A 17,411-nucleotide genomic window follows, 5' to 3' on the forward strand; every position below is an offset into this window, starting at 1 on the left:
TAATCCTGGGGGCAGCAGACGCGTCTGCGTAGCCCCGGACACAGCGAAACGCGCGTTCCACGAGGATACGAAACTTTTCACGTCGATCGTTGCGCTTGTATCCTCTGCCGCTTAGTTCCTCTGTCCACTTTGTATGAAAATTCGGACATTTTTCTTCCTTTTTTTTTTTTTTTTTTTTTTGTAGCTCGTATTATCCGTGTATTAGCAAAATTCTATACTCGAAGGAATTTCGAATAATTGTAACGTTCAGCTCTACAACGATTAATACGATAATTCAACGATAAGCTCAGGAGGAAGTTCTTTACGAGCTTAAGTGCACTTCAATCCGATTCGCATCGAGATATATAACGGTGCGTTTAGTTTACTGAAATATTTGAACGATCGCAATGAATTTGGGCAAAAGAGAAACATTCAAAATATTTTATATGCATTAACTGTTGAGGGTATTCTTTCTATAAAAGGAATTCGTAACAAAAATCTATATCACATAGCAAAGTACCATATGTTTCTTCGCTTATTTCCTATTTTAGAATCTAAATCGATAGAAAATCTAAGTTAATCGTTTGGTATAGGTGTATAGGAGTTAGAAACTCAAGTCAAAGCAGATGGTTCGCACGAGAAATTCATTCATATTATACTCTGTGTTAGGTATACATCCTATACTATAGTACAAGAGCTATTGTTAAACTACATACATTTCATTGCTTTAATACGAGTTTATCCTTTTAATTCTCTCCTAGATTTACGATTGTAAAACTACCCAGAGTGCATACGATAAAACAAAGTATAATATTTATTAAATATATTATAAACATATCAATAGCAATAGCAATATATTACTAATAACTCTATTAATATATTTATTATATTAATAATACTAAATATATAGGTGAAATAATATTGATTAATAATAATAATAATAAGGTAGGAAAAATACATGTGTATCATTTTATATGTATATTTGTGAATCATTTTAACCACTATGCCCGTTCTATCGTTGAAAAGTCCGCGGTCCATCTCATCCAAACTTATTCCAATACATAACAGTAACATAATTGTAGTCTTTCTTTTAAAAAATTACTGGTACCCGATCATTTTAAATTCTTGTGTATCGCAATGAGAAGCGTCGTTAATTCGGTTAGATGGAAGTTTCGCGTAGACTGCCGGCTACGACATAAATTGGTCAACCGAAAGGCGCGGTAACGGAGGAAAGGAACGCGGCAGAATGAACGGGGAACATCTAATACATCATAAACTTGGAAACAAAGAGGAGAGAGGATGTCGTGGCAGCGCCGGAGAATCCGCCGGGCGCGGTATCCTCGGAACAAAACTTTGCCTATTTGTTAAGTCTTGCCCGCTGAAACTGTCTCAGATACTGGCGTCGAACTATGCCTCACACCTATGACCTCCTTAGTTTCGTCCTTCTTCCTTCCTTACCCTCGCCACCAAAGCGTTGTACCGATGCATCCTTCGCCGAGACCGCTGAATAGGAGCACAGAAAGACGCATTCTGATTCGTGGAATTTCGCTGTTTCACGAGAAATTGATGATACGCTACAACTCAGTTCTCCTCTCGCGATGAAAGTAAAGGAGGTTGAGACACGTACATAGATGTTTCGTAGTGTTTCGGCTTTAAATATCATGAGTCGGTCGAGTTCGAAGTTGACAAGACGTTGCAAATGGATAAGAAGATTTATATTTACTCTGTGAATTATTATTATATAATAAATTTATTCTATATTATATAATATTTATTTAAAGATTTATTATATGTTACATAATAAAATAGAAAAACTTGGGAGAGTATTCACTGAAAGAACCGAAAAGTATATAGAGTCAAAGTACGTGTTAGAATTTAATCTTAAAGTTAAGATAAATAATCTGTGGAAGACACAAGGTTTATGTTAAAATAATATTCGGTGATATTTATTAAACAGAACGAAATGTATATAAGTGAGTGATATGGTATAATTAACAAAGTATGCAGGTAAAGAATTTATGGATCGTTGACAGTTGACCAGTCACTCTGAAAGTGACTGTAAGTAGTGACCCATGATCCCTTAAATATTTTGAACCCCATTCTCTATACAGTAATAAGTATGACCTGTATAAGTGTCCTGTTCAAATGCCTGTGTAGGTGTCTGTATAAGAGTTGTATTCCAACAGTATGGAACTTAGCATTTATTTCACATAAATAGATGCTATTTCGTTTATATTATGTTGTAGTCAAATTGTAAGGAGTTAAATTATTCTTTAAAAAGAGCGAGACAAACAATATATACGTGTAATATGAAATCTGAAACATTTCTTCGTTGCAAGATATAATCTTGTATTTATGAATAATTTAAATATATCACTTGGTGATGTATTAAATGTGAATAAAAGATCGAAGTGCGAAAAGATTAATTAAACGAAAAGAAATACCGTATCGCGAGAGAAGATCATTATTATTACGATATCAAAGAAAATATTCATTCATAGTAAGGCTTGAAACTTTATATCCGCTTTCGCTAGAAATATACTTTCCTTTTATTTGAATACGATATTCGCATATGTAAATTTTATATCGACAGATGTATATCTTCGTATTTTCCTGTTTTACTCCACATTGTTTGCACAGATACATAAGTATATACATTTCCCATGCATTATTGTAATTCAGCTACATTATTTACAATGGGTGAATGAATTATAACCGACAAGTATTCATATAAGATGTATATAGGTGTATTATTTTATACTAAAGATACCTATCGATCTTAGAATCGATGCAGATTAAATATATTTCACTTTTCTTAATGAGTACTATAATTGTATGCATTTTATATATTTTTACATCTTTAAATATCTCACGAGATCATAATAAACCATAATCTAGCTACTACAATTCAAATTTGCAACTTTTCGAAACCTGTTTCTGTACTCCACATATGTATACTTGCAATCGCTCTTTTGCCGAAGCTGCAATTTAATCGTCAAATAACACCAACTCGAAGACACGAACAATGGGTACGTCGCCACCTGCAATGCAATGTAAATTAGCAGGAAGGCTAGCGTAACTATTTCGAGCCGGTAATACCTATCGGAAACTAAATTCGTGCCGGAACGAGAATTCAAAATTAAAAAGTTTGCGCGGACGAGGCTGGTCATCTGCATCTAAATTTTCTCCGGCGCAAGTTTCGGCTGGCGCACGGCTGTTTCAAAAGGATTTTAGCGTGTCCAGAGGGACAACTCGAAAACTATAAAAAAAAAAAAAAAAAAAGGGAAGAAAAAATACGAGGAGAGGAAAAAACAGAAAAAAAAGGCTGATAAAATTTTTTTGTTAGCCGTGCCGTGATGTATGCGTGATCAGAATTCGCGAAGTTTCGCGCATCTGGTTCGAGGCGAAAGTTCGAGTGCGACACCCGCACATGACATCGCTGTGTCGGAGTGTGTATCGAGGGATGGGATAGCGAGCTTCGGGGGGAGGGCGGTTTCATTGTGACGACAATATCGCCTTGGGCGGCATTGGCGAGGCAGAGATGCAAATTTCGTGGAGGACGGCTCTGTTCTCTGCGTTTTCATCTACGGACAACGAATTTGGTAATACTGCAAGGGATTCTAACGGCACTCGCTTCTTCAGGATCTGCTTACCGAAACAATTAATTTTCCTTAAGACGGAATACCTTTGATCGTTATGTGAATTTAACTTGTGAAATCCTTTCTAAAATTACTTTCAATGATTTTAGAAATAATTTGAAAATAAGGAAACGAAAATTAATATTACCAGAAATGGTTTTCTTTAAATCTTTATTACCAAGATGCCTTCATTTTACGAAGATTTACATTCGCAATTTTCTTTTGTTGCAGGGGACAGCATCTTTCAAATCGCCACAGCAACGTTTATCGTAAGTACCAATATCCTTCATCGTTATCCATCGATACTCTTCAACTCCTTCTCTAAATCACCCTCAAGCCAACCTCGAAGATGTTACGCATCGCGTTAGATGTCTATACGTATAAGAACTTAAGCTTAACCCATCGAAGCTCTCGAAGAAAACGAAGAATCGTTTATCTCGCGTCTGTAGAGACGCGATTCTTCCGCTTTCTACGCCATTGCGTGCATACACTCGTGCAGGGAGCAACGGGTTGGCAGAAGGAAGGGGTTGACAATGCAGCTGCGACGGGGTGGCAGATTCGTAGTCGTCGTAGTAGTCTCGTCGTCGTCGAAGTCGTCGTCGTCATCGTCGTCGTCGTCGTCGTCGTCGTCGTCGTCGTGCAATGTCAGTGGCGATGTGACGGTGACGGAGACAAAGTAGGAAGAAGGAAGGGTGGTTAGACGCGCGGGAGAAGGTAGGTAAACGGGTGCTCGAAGAAGGGAGGAGAAGGAGAAGGGCGGAACTGATAAACGGAGGTGGAGACGCTCTAAGGTACATAATCATGCTTGCTGATTCCTTCGCTAATAAAAGTCTCACTGTCTGCCCATCCCCGGCAGTTTCGTACCTCACCCTCTTTTGCCCTCGTCATACTCTCGTTTCTCTCGTTCCGTGGCGTTCGCAGCACACGGAGATCTACCTTTTCCGCGGCCTCTGGCTGACTCTGGTTTTCTTCTCTCTTGCTCGCGCGCTCGCAAGTCGCGGCACACACGCGTCACGTAGACAAAAGTGCATGTGTGCCTACGAGCGCGGTAACCGGGTCCGCGAAATGCACCCTTGCACGTAGCCAAGTCCCGCGACAGAGATCGGGGTGAACTCAGGCTGTGTAAGAAGACAAAAGTAGCAGGGTACGGGAAAGGGCAACGAGAATTGCACGAGATACGGGTCAGAAATGCTTGCCGTAGCAGCATCTGAAGTTGCAATTTTTTTCATCTCCCGATATCCACTCGAAGATTACGCATACGTGTATTCGTACAGTCGTTTCGTCTCGCGTCTCGATTTCCTACTCTCTTCTGTGGACTTGCCTCGTTTCTGCATTCGTTGGGGTTCGTCGATACCGTCCGGGACTTGCGACGATGAACACTCGGTATGTATATCGATTAGGGAGCGACCGACGATCCCTTCGAGATCCGCATCAAGAACGATTCGCAAATTAATTTGGCTTTGTCGGTGAGCCTGCCGCGATACACTGATCTTCAAGGTAAACAGCCCATGTACGTCGCTCTTCGTTTTCTTTCTGTGGTTCTATAAAATGTTAATCGGTATTCAGTGGAAGGATGCAAGATGCATGGACCATTGCATTAATATTTTATTTGAAAGCACGAGATCTTATAGATTATAGATGCATCGTTCTTTAGTTCGTTTACTCACAGAGTAAGACTTTCTATAAAAAAAGATTTAAGAAAATAAATTCAATGTAATAAATTCCCGTTTCCCAAGTAAACAGAGAAGATGAAACATATCGACCTAAATGCAGTTCGGTAAAAACTATCCATCACCTAAACACACCCCTTCGATCAAAACCTTAAAAAAAAGGGCTCCTGCGAGTCCATTAAACCCGATACAAACCAAACAGCGAGATGTCCGTGGAGAAACACGATCCAAATCAACGGAACAGAAGAACGTGTACACGTATTAAAAAAAGTGAAGAGAGAGCCGGACCATTGAATGGTGTGGTTACCCTCGAGGTTGTTAAGGTGAGCCAAGGGTAAGGTCTCGGTGTCTTCGTTTCAGGATCGATCTTTAAAGGGCCAAGCGTTCGAGTTCGAGGGTCCTTGGTCCAAACAGGTCTCAAGGTGTGTGTCTCTGGTGGATTTAAAAGGCCCTTAAGGTGGCCGTGTGCAGAGCAAAGAACCAGATGGCTCGACCTACCCCACCTTTCTCGTCCTTCTGCTTCCTCCACCCACGTGTCTAGGCGCTCGAGTCGTTCTCGACATGAAAATGGATTTTCCTTCGTTCTTTACTACCACTCCGTCTTTCTCTATCTTCCTTCCGTCTAGATTTCTTTTCCGACCCGTTACAATTTCCTGCACGAGAGAACGAACCGTTTTTCCCCTCTTCTGGCACGCGTTAATAACGTATCTTGATGCGACCGAGAGAAACTCCGTCGTTCGACATATGTTCCAAAGTCATTGTGCACCGTACGGTGAAAGAGACGATACAGTCGCGTTGCTCGATCGTGAAACGCTCCTGGATGCGGTTAGTTTTTGATGATGTTAAGCTCCCGTTAGGGAGGAGGCGGTTCAAAAATGGAGCCGGATATAGCGAAGAGCGTCGGCCAATCTGTCGCGAACAGTCGAAGAATTGGAAGGCTCGCGAGGGTGGAAGAAAAGATAGAGAACACTGGTGGATTCCGTTTCGGTCTTTTTATCGCAGGCACTTTAGCCGTCGAACCATTGCGTTCGCATGATTCCATAATTCAGTTTCTGACAGGCACGCGTGTATGTATAATATACTTGAAAGTCGAAAACGTAACGGAATTGGACGTCAAGAGGTGAGAAACGGTGCTGTGATGGGTTTCTGCAGGAAACTTATGCGAGCAGATGTTTCGTGAGACAAGTTGTTTTATAGACGATGATAGTATTGGAGGAACGTTGGAGAATTGAATTAGACGCTGAACGATGAATCGGCTCTTTAGTAAATAGCAGCTTCGTTAGTTTCTTCGTGACCACTTCGCAAAGCCACTTCAATGCAGATGCGACGTTAGTAAGTTTGATTGAAGTGGAAAAGGAACAGGGATAGAATCAGTTGTTAGAAAAATAATGATTGATAGAAAGTACGAGTTAAAAAATCTCTCAAATTAACTGTATCAGAACAAGCAACGATGCTACAGCCATAAAATTGACCATGTATAATTAATATGTTACATAAAATTGGTATACATAATAATGAGCATATAAATAGGGAAAGTCGTTATAGCAAATTCAATTTGATTTAATTCTTAATTATTACTCTGTACTTACTACTGTAATTATTACAAGAAAGGTATCTTTATATTCGATATTGTGGAATAAAATAGGAATAAATTTTTCCATAATGTCATTAGTTGAATTTACGAGTAAGCATTTCCATATTTATAAAACTATTTTAATTTCACATATGAGTATTTCTATTCTGACGAGTAATTAGATAATAAAAAATTGAGAATAATAGTCTATCTTAAATACTTTGATACATATGAAAATTCAAATATAATGTCTCGTATAAAATAAAAAATAAACAAGGAAAGCTCCAAATTCCGATACAGGACTCCAATACGATTTAATAAAGATACCAGGTGTAATGCTCGGAAAAGACCGATCGGGCACACGTTCAGTTCATGCGGAAAAACGAAGGTACACAACGCAGACAAAAGGTTTTACGGTCAGGACATTATGTTTACCACACGAAACGCCCCCGCGATACCTTGCTCGGCGCACCGGATGTCTCGTGCTGAGAATTAGCAGGAAAGATTTACGACCGACGACAAATCGGTCTGCAGTTCCTCTCTTTCAACCGAGGCGTGAAAACGGTCGAGTCTTCCTCGTTACTGGCCATTTTGACGCAGTTTAAGAGGTTTTAGCCACTGTGCAGTAACACGCCGGACAATGAACCGCCTCACTTTACACTCATTTTCGCGCCTTTGTACATTTTTATGGTACCCGCTGTAATTAGTTCGGATCCTTTTCTCGACTAAAGAAAACGGTCACTGAAGGTAGTGGACAGGCAGTTTTCCTTAACATAACCGAATCTTTTGTCGCTGTATTAATAGATCAAGAGGCTAAGGTCCAATTGAAAGGATACAATAATATTCTTCGGATCTTTTGTCAAGTTTTATGTACAGCTTGATAAAAGGTTCTACGATTCTTTTATACAATAATTTACCAGCTAGTGATATTAACGAATTAGCAAGTGATAAATTTGAGATTATATTTATACATTAACATTGCAGAAACAATTCCTTCTTTTTTAACGAGTATTTGACAATGTACAATGATGGTAAACATTAGCCTTATACCGATTCATCGAGTAATTCGGTTTCCTTGATAAACATTAAGAAATTCTGATTTTTGTTCTCTTCCAAATTATCTTCCAAGTTATGTAAACAATTTTACAATAAACTGTCTTATAATTTGCGCTTGCTTTAATACCAAATCTGTTGCCCTTATACATTATACAATTTATTCGAACAATTTATCTGTTTATTAGAATTCATTAATTCATTTGTGTAAAATGATTTATCGCCTTCGAGCTTACGAATACTAAAATCTATCCAATTTGTTATATAAAAAATATACTTCGGTGATCTGAAGATTAGTCTGCTCCGCGTGCCGTGTCATTTTTTCCAAAATAAAATATTGCATTTCTGCCCCTTTGGTACATATAGCGAAGAGGGCGCATCCCGAACAAATCGATCGAAAGTTCGTCACCTTAATAATCTCTTTCTTTCTGCCGTCCCCCGGTTCACGGTATTGCACGCAGCACGCGAGGGAGCAGCCGGGCGTCTGGCCAGACGGAATTTTAATGGGGCACGGCACCCCATGGCAGTTCCGTTCTCTAATGTGGAAGTAGCTCGTGCTACCTGAGCAGCTGCGCGTGTGTGCGAGGAAAAGGGAACTCCCTTGACAGAAGTTTTATTTTATTTTGCCTTACCTTATGGGGCCACCGATGAAGAAGGGGGGACCGCGCTACGATACACGGCCAGAGAAAGAGGGAGTAGGGTGAGACGAAGAGAAAGGAAAGAAGCCCCATGGGTAGACGCCGCCAGGTACCCACTGCGGGCCAAACATCACGGTTGAGAAGGGGGCCCATCTGCCCCCTAACGAGTGTGTGACGTCAGGTGTGACGACGTGTGTTACGAGCTAGACGCGTCTTCTGCGTTTTTCACCCTCTTCTGTATCCCTTCGTTACCAAAATGTATAATGCACCAATGATATACGCTATACAGGATGTTTCAAAAAGTTTCGATCAAACTTCAGAAGCATGTAATACAAACCAAAATAAATTCGATTTTCCTTGTTCAAACATTTGAAACGATAAAACATCCGGTCGAATCGTTTATTTCTCTTTTTCTTTATTTACAATTGTTCAACATCAACTGCATTCGTGTATAAATATTTTGTTAAGATAATTTATATGTATAAATATAAATAAAGTATACATACAAATATTTTATTTCGAAAATTATAATAAATGCTTACTAATGCTTTTCGAGTTATCTTCTTTTCACGGTCCTTGGCATGTTTTGATCCGCGTCGTTTTTGAAGCAAGGATACGATACGATATAGTGTGAAGTCTTATAGCTTCGAAATTAATGACGTTCGATCTATTCCGTTTAAGACTTTCTTACTGATTTTGGCGAGTACTATATGCTGTTGACTTTTTGAAACAGCATATGTAATCTGTCTGCGTCGACTTTTGTTTCAACTGGGCGTATGTAGGTACGCGCGTGGAATCGTCCGGCGGGGCAATTCATCGAATCGAGGCCGCTGCGTTTTCGCGGCATCCATTTGCCGCGATTGTGCTCGCCGCAAAAATTGTCTCTTTCAATTTGCCCGGTGTCGCCGGCTGTATAAAATATGAAGTTCGGGGTTTCACGGTTAATTGTATTGGCGTCTGAAGGGTCACCTTTTCAATTCGTGAAATTAATTTCGTGGCCAGCGCGAGCGCAAGCGGCCATCTCACCCTATTGATTGGAAAGTTTACGCGAATGCCTATACATCGATTTCGATTTCGCTTGGAACTTTGCCGCGCGCGTCTCAAAGCAACCCTTGATTAATGGAAAACCGTTTTTCACGTTCTGCGATCCTTCGTATAATTAATTATTTCTTGAATCAGCAAGGTCGAAATAAACGTTTTGATTGGAAACATCGACCGATTCTAGTCGCCTTTTTATCTTGGCAATCGATGGTGAAAAACGGAAACGAGAAGTCGCGAACTTTGGATGGCAAACGCGGAAAGTCACGCGCGCCTTATGGTCGTTCATCGCTTCGATACGTTAGGAAGTTGGTCGAAGTACTAGGATGGTAGGGATAATTACCGGGTTTTCTAAATTACAGTTAATTATGCCAGTCAGTTTGGCAACAACTTGCTTTCTTTCAGTGGCAAAAGCTGTTCTATAAAAATTTGCTTGAATCGATAGCGTGGTTCTACGGTTTTATCGATTCACGAGCTCTCCTTTTACAGGTCTTTCACAGTTTCTATACAAATTGATTTTTACGCGAAACTTATAAAAGATAAAAATCTCCTTTATCGCGTGTGCTACGTTTTCTTTTAAATATTTTCGTTTTTGGCCAGTTTAACATTAAAAATTACCGATAATCGTAAGAAACGAGGAACAGCATTAATCTTAGCAAATAATAAAATAAAAATTGCAATATTTGAAAGTTAAACATACTTTTAAGACAATGTTTCTGTCTCAGAGTAAGATATATATTTCCAGAAATAAGAAAATAACAATTTACTCCAGTTAGGACAGAAATCCTTAAATTCTCTAACTTGGGATGATCGAATTGATTCAGAAAAGTAAATTTTCTTAGAACAAATACACGAATATTCAAAACTACATACACAGAGAACGTCGTAACTTATGAAATCTCGTATTTGCGTAAATTATTCCCTATGTCTATTAAAATCATGTTGTTTTCGTAGTTTCAAAGGCACTGCATTATATTCTTATTGACACAGTGGTTCGATATCCTTGGTACATATTACGTTTCAACGATCGAAACACGCTGGCTCACTCACTTTTATCGCAGTAGGCGTATTTCGTATCTTTAACAAGACCGTTAAATTGTTCTTTATCACACGGCTCGGAGTTATCGTGCTAGGCGGTTTCTGGAGATATATGCACGCACACTTACTTGTTCTCAGCACGCCCAGAAAGCCTGTGCGTGATTTCTGCTGTTTACAAAGAACATTCACATCCGAAGAGACGAGTCAGACTTTTCCGCGCGCGTTGACATCCATTTCAAAGTCGTCGTTCAATCAGCGTCAAAAGACTCGAGTAAAACACGTTGCCAACCACGCGAACCCGTTAAAATAGAATATTACATTGCAACAAAACACCTGTATAAGTCGAAATTGTTGCAACATTTTTTTCTATCAATTTCATCATTTTGTTGGGAATGGAATTTTTTTTGGAAATATATTTTCTAAGATCGATGAGTTTCTACCATTATAAATATTTCATTTCAATTTTTATACGCAGTGTTTACAGACGTTTTATATCTATTTAATCTTCTAACGATTTCTTAAAGATTTTGAAATTTTTAATACACGCATCTTTTAATAATTCTATTTATATTGCTACACGATGTTGCATTGCTCTTACCATTGGTCCTATATTGGAAACTTGGACACAAAATTAATTCGGTTTTAGTTGTAACTAACTTCCTATTTTCACGTTATAGATTCCAAAATGTAGAAGAGGGGAACGAATTAAGATAAGGATATAGGATGCAATTATATTTCATTATTCGATGTAAGTCAGGTCATCGATTTTTACTAATGACGTCGAAACTATATTTTTGTTTCGATACAAATAAGCTTGGAAGATTTGGGAATAAATGAACATTATGACAGAGATATTGCAAAAATGCATTTCGGTCAACTGTATCCTACACTTTCTGCTCCGAAACGAAAACCAGAATAGACGGCCAGTGACCCTATCTCATCCGACGTTTCAAATAACGCAGAAAGTCAGATAGTACTTGGAATTAAAACATTTGTCAAGTGTCCTATTTTCATTTTACGCCGAGTAATCGGCTCATACAGAATTACATAAAAGTATATCATTTTATATAAACACTTACTTTCAAAACCTTCTGATCGTAATAGAACTTCGTTAAATAATACTAAACAACCTGTTTTCCAACCTTGCGTGCTAATTTCAATTCGTATCATCATAATTATCATACAAATATTTTCCTGCCACCTCCACCAATCTCGAACCACTATCAATCCAGACACGCGCCTCTACAGAAACCATAAAACTGGTGTGTCGTTGACCATCCGGAAAACACGGGATTGGTTGCGCAAAGGGTTGGCTCAGCATGCGTGCAATCCATCAAAGAGTCAAGAGTTGGCCCTCCTTCAATCGGCGTTCGCATTCTTCGAGGCGAGCAGGAGCGCGCGCGTGCACGAACGCCGAAAGAATCGTGCATATGCATATCGATCGATCGGTGGTCGGTCGGTCGGTCGCGTGTTACACGCCTTGCACGAACGAGCTCCAAGTATAAGTACGTAATACGCAGGAATGAAGGGGCATGCGTCACGGGACATCTGCCGCGGGCGCGTGGCCCCCGTTTGTGCCCCAAAGAGCACCGACTGAAGAGAAGGGTCCTTTGAGACAAAGAAAAAGTATGACGTACCGGCAGCTGCCGCTCACGGTGACGTAGGGCCCCCTCTGTCTACCACCGATCATCTAAGGTGAGTTCTCGATGGAACGAAGATTTACGATCGGTGATCGCGCGTATGACCGCAGCCGCACCGCTAATTCACACTCGAGGTGGCGTTCGGGGTGAAGCCATAGTATTTTTTCTCTCTTTAGAATTTGGACCATCTATTCTTATCGTTGTAAGAATTGTTTACATAGGTTTCCGATATCGGGAATAGGCGTAATGGTGTACTAAAGGGTAAATCGAATATTTTCACTGTTATGCACGTATGGTTTCTTCCGAAAGTATCGGATACAGCAAGAGTTTTGCGCAAGATCGTATTTTTGTAAACGCTAGTAAAAAAATGGAATCTAGCTAAAGGATCGTTTCAAGTTTGCTTTGCAAATTTCGTATATTTTTCCACGTAACCTGAGTACCATAAGAGGATGCATTAGTAGTTTACTTATCTTTATTGGTAGCTCACTTTGAACAAGAATATCATAGTCTTTCGTCTATTTTAAAAAGAAGCGGACAAAGCTGATTGACATTTAGTCTTTTACCATGACGTATAACTAGGTCCCCCATTATGGTAGTGTTTGACTTCTTTCCACGACTACGTTCTTACGTAATACGTGTAACTTGAAAGAGAGGAATTGAAATCTCCGATGGACGACGCAAACAAAAGCTTCGTTCAACCTGGTTTCCATTATAATCCGTCGACTCGCGATCGTAGGTACTTTCATAAACATCTGGAAAGTTTAACTTGAACGGTGGACTGACGACTTGCGAAAATATCGCGTACCAGTGGAACTCGGCGTAAGCCTCGATCCGGCTTCTTTTTTTTCACCAGTGTCTCCCCTGGCTGCCCGATAGAGACGAAGCAAAGTCCGAGAGTCCATCCTCAAAGCTTGCAGGCCGCTGAGTGCATGCCTTTCTTCTCGACAGAGACGCGAAAGAGGAAAGGAGACAAAGACAGAGGTACGCGGTAAAGCGTACTAATCTCCCAAGTAGACACGCTAATGAAAGCTCGGATGCCACTGTCTTTCCCAGTTTTTTTTCAAGGCTCGCTCGCTGTACGCGCATCTTTTGTCTCTCAGTTTTCAACGGAAATTAAACCCAAGACATTGAGATTCCGTACGTCGTAATAAGGATTCCTTCATTCGCCCGATATGCACGTTAACAAATTTCAAAGCTACGTCGTTTCCGTGATACTCGTATTTTTAGACATAAATTTCAGAAACGGGTTTTCTTATTTAATTCTGTAATGTATAGAAATTCGTGATATAGTTCAGTATACGTGAATTTGGCTACTTTCTAGCTGTATCGTTTGATGAGAAAATGCACTGGAATATTTCTCGACTATACGTGTACAGACGTTAGATTTGGATTAAACAAGATCGATTTTCTCGAAAATAAAATCGCCAGTTCAGTTTTTGTTATTTTCGATCTTCGTCTTATTTTCAGTCACGGAATTTCCACGTTTGACCACATTTGAACCACGATTTTCGGTCCATCTTATATAATGTGCGTATAAGTAAGCTAAAAAGTTAGGAGAAATCATTAGAACATTAAGAAGAGCAGTAACGAAATCAACAAGCAAGGTTGCGTTTGAATAGGCAGGCATTTGTATAAGTCAGAGTAAAATTCACGTGCTAGCCAAAGAATAGCGTACTGGGATCCTTGTTATTACCTGATGGTTTCCGCGCCCCTGACTAAGGGTGCTCCACAGTACCTCTACCATTCCCAATCTCCTCGCATCTGTCAGGGCACGCGAATCGCGTTTGCACTTGAAAGATGAGGTTCGGGGGAAAAAAGAAATAACACGTCCACGGTGGTACTTCCCCTTCTAAAGAGATCAATTAAACCGCTCTTGTTCAATTGCACGAAATTAATTCGCGTCAAATGGAACAATAGAAAAATATATTTTGTCCATTCTGATTTTTCCTTCAGTTTCCGATTACTATTGCATATAGTATGCAAAAATACCAAAAAAAAAAAAAAAAAAAAATTAGAAATTAAAAATAAAGTAAAATTATAATATATATAGAGGATGAAGAAATTTTTATTTAAATCCCATTTCTTTAGCTCTATTGCAGTGCAACGATAAATATTATTAAATTTCATAAAAATATGAATTTGCATAAATATGCAATCAATGTTGTTAGTTAATGTTAGTTTTTAGAAAATAGTTTCGTCAATTTACGTTTATTAATTTTTAAATTTTGATACTTTAACAATTTTTCTGGAATGTTATGGATTATAGTTGAAGATTGAAGGATGAAAATTTAATATTCTTACATGTTGTTTGTTACGAAATTATCTGCTTACGGAGAAGATTTAACTCTGCACATTTTTAGACGCGAAGAAAGCACATGTTAGAATAATCAAGTTTACCTGAAAGAAATAATTAATTACCGTGAGTTGGAGCATAACTGCGCTCGTCCGCCAACATGACATTTCATTTCCTTTACAAACAGTGTAAACATCCTCCATTCCCGCGTCTGCTGAATATTTGAACGTCTGTATAAATATGTCGCGACTCGTATTTTTCCTGACCCCACCCTTCAATTTCAAAGCGTCAATTATTCTTGTCCATTATACCGCGCATACTCTTCCACGGTTCGTAAAAGTTCCGTGATGCGAATGTCTTGACCACGATTTAATTCTTTGAGCTAAATATCAGGATTTTTGACAACACTCAACACGACACGTAATTATTTTTAAATCTGAAACATAGGACGACTTGTACTACAGAGATTTCTTACGTGACAATTAAAAATCATTACACTTGTCAAATCAAACGAGGTTAGTATTACAAAAAGTATTACTGAAAACTCGGAACGCAATTTACTCGCATCGTTATAAGACTTTATCTTATAAACTTCAAAAGGTTGAACCATTAATAGTCAATAGTCATTTCTGACTACCGTTTCGCAAACTTTTAATCGAATCAAATCAAAAACAGACACTTTATGAGTATCGTATACTTTAGGAGTAAACTAATAGATCCACAAGACAAGTGAAATAATTGACATAAGCGAAACATTTATAATACTCCCCTTCTGGGAGCTTTTAATCCTTGCACACGTTAATCTCCAAGTACCTTCGAAACGTTTCCATCCTGAAGGATTTCGACTGCGACGATCTTCCGCGAAACATTTTTGCTCGAGTCATTCGCCGGTGGTTTTCATGAGCCGAAAGAATTGCACAAGGGGTAGCGAAGGGGTTACTCCTTGTTGCAAGACAGAATTCCGAGAGTGGCAGGGAGAGAGAAACAGAGAGGATCGAGAGCACAATGACCGCGGCGAATCACGAGTGAATTTGAGAGCGAAATCGCAGGATATTGTTTGCGAGACAGATGCATCATATACATGGAGAGGAGAATGTGAGCTGCTGTCGATGAAAAGGATTCGCAAAAGGGCCCAGCAGAGCAAAGCCGCGATTCCTTTGCATTCGTCTATTCGGGAAGAACCCTTTCATTTGCATCTGTCTCCGAAATGCAAAAAGGCCTTTTCCAAAATACAGATGTTCCTAACCGGCGGGTTAGTCCGCGAGCAGCCGCTCAAGTGGAACAGAAAATAGGATATTGTGCTTTCTTCGGCTTCCTCCAAGACATTCGTTTCCACCTTCCTGGTAACCTTCGAATCTCAATTCGGTCGTAGGAGGGACAGATGTGACCAGCGATCATCTGCTTACCCCTTCGATCGAAGAAAATCACGTTTAACGAGCGATGTATTCAATCGCTTCCGCTCACGGCGAATAGGCGATTTTGATAGGCATTTTTCACAAAAGTGACGAACTACCATAAACGTTTCTCTGCGTTGTACTCTTATTCTTCCCGCGAAGAAATTGTTTTATTCTCTGAAACTGTTTGGTTTGGGATAGTCAGAACTTTAGATATTAAGGAACCAAAACCAATAAAGACAGTGAAATAATTTTGAAATTATAGGTAAATATAAACTAGCAAATTGGTTGATAGATGTAAAGTAATATTCCCAATCAGATTACTGTGGATTTTATGAATTCAAATTTTAGGCTTGCATCGAATAGAAAATATAGGAAGAAAAGATTCGACGGAATAATCTTGATATAGGAGATCGTGGTTTATGGTTATGCTCCTGTCACACGACAAATTAATCGACTGATTATTTTTAAATAAGCAGCGTCGACACTTGGCCGAATTTTTCCGCTTATAATTCTCATCGTTAGAGCACATAGTTGTATACATGGACGCGTTTATCGGTGTCGCGTTTATCATCGTTAAAATATTTTGCATCGAGCGTCAATGCGCGTTTAAACGTTATTTGCTATCGCGCGACCGTGATTATCGTTGGTCGGTGAAAAGCTATTAACGGAAGAAGCAACCGTGTACGCGAGTAGAGGAGAAGAAGCTCGGAACAACGAAAGAAAGGGAAGGTGAAAAGAGGGTTGGCGGAGGAAAATCGACGAAAGAACGTGGAAGAAGGTAGACAAAAAGAACGGAAACGGAACCACGGTGATAATGCCTATTTGGCATTTCGATTATCGAGATCAAAAAAGATTTTCAGTTCGTAGTTCATAGGTACGTGCGCGTATTAGCTGACAGGTCTGAAATTGCGAAAAAAGGAGAAAACGCAAGATCGGACCGCTTCACGAACGGTGAGACGCAAGCGCAGTGGTGCAGAAAAAGAGAGTACGCGTTAGATCGAGTTTGCTGATTTTCTGTCGTACGTAAATTCTTCGCCTTTTTTCCACCTCGCCTCACCTCCCGCCACCTCGGCTTAGCCGGCAGTGCCGCCGTCGCCCAACCTCTCCCCCTTGGTCAGATTCCATCCTCCAGCAACCATGCTCCTGGAATGCGAGGACGAGGGGACGGAGGGTGGCGTGCGCACTTTTTGCGCGGAGATTTTTCGCAACGCCCTTCGGCTTGTCCTCCACCTCCACCTGTGCCACTGGCAGTAGCCCCCTCCTCCACAGCCTGCTGCTAGCCTAGCCACGTTTTTTATTTTACCCCGCGCGTCGCCGCTCGGACCGTGCCGGGCGATCAATGAATTGAAGCGTCCGTCCTTTTTCCTTTTTTTTTGGTCAGCTCCTGCCTCTCCTCGTTCGACGCACTGCCGCCTGCACATTTCCATCTCCTTTGCACCACGTTCCATCTCGCT

General features: G+C 40.0%; 1 long non-coding RNA gene across 1 annotated transcript in view; it reads left to right on the forward strand.

Annotated features, from left to right (window-relative positions):
* Positions 1–17,411, forward strand: part of LOC139992598 (uncharacterized) — a 116,258-nt gene that overhangs the window by 44,817 nt on the left and 54,030 nt on the right. Inside the window, exon 3 of the long non-coding RNA XR_011801159.1 lies at positions 3,849–3,886. This is a non-coding gene — a long non-coding RNA (uncharacterized lncRNA). The remainder of the gene's footprint in view (positions 1–3,848; positions 3,887–17,411) is intronic.

Source organism: Bombus fervidus, chromosome 11 (assembly GCF_041682495.2).
Source record: "Bombus fervidus isolate BK054 chromosome 11, iyBomFerv1, whole genome shotgun sequence".
NCBI lineage: Eukaryota > Metazoa > Arthropoda > Insecta > Hymenoptera > Apidae > Bombus > Bombus fervidus.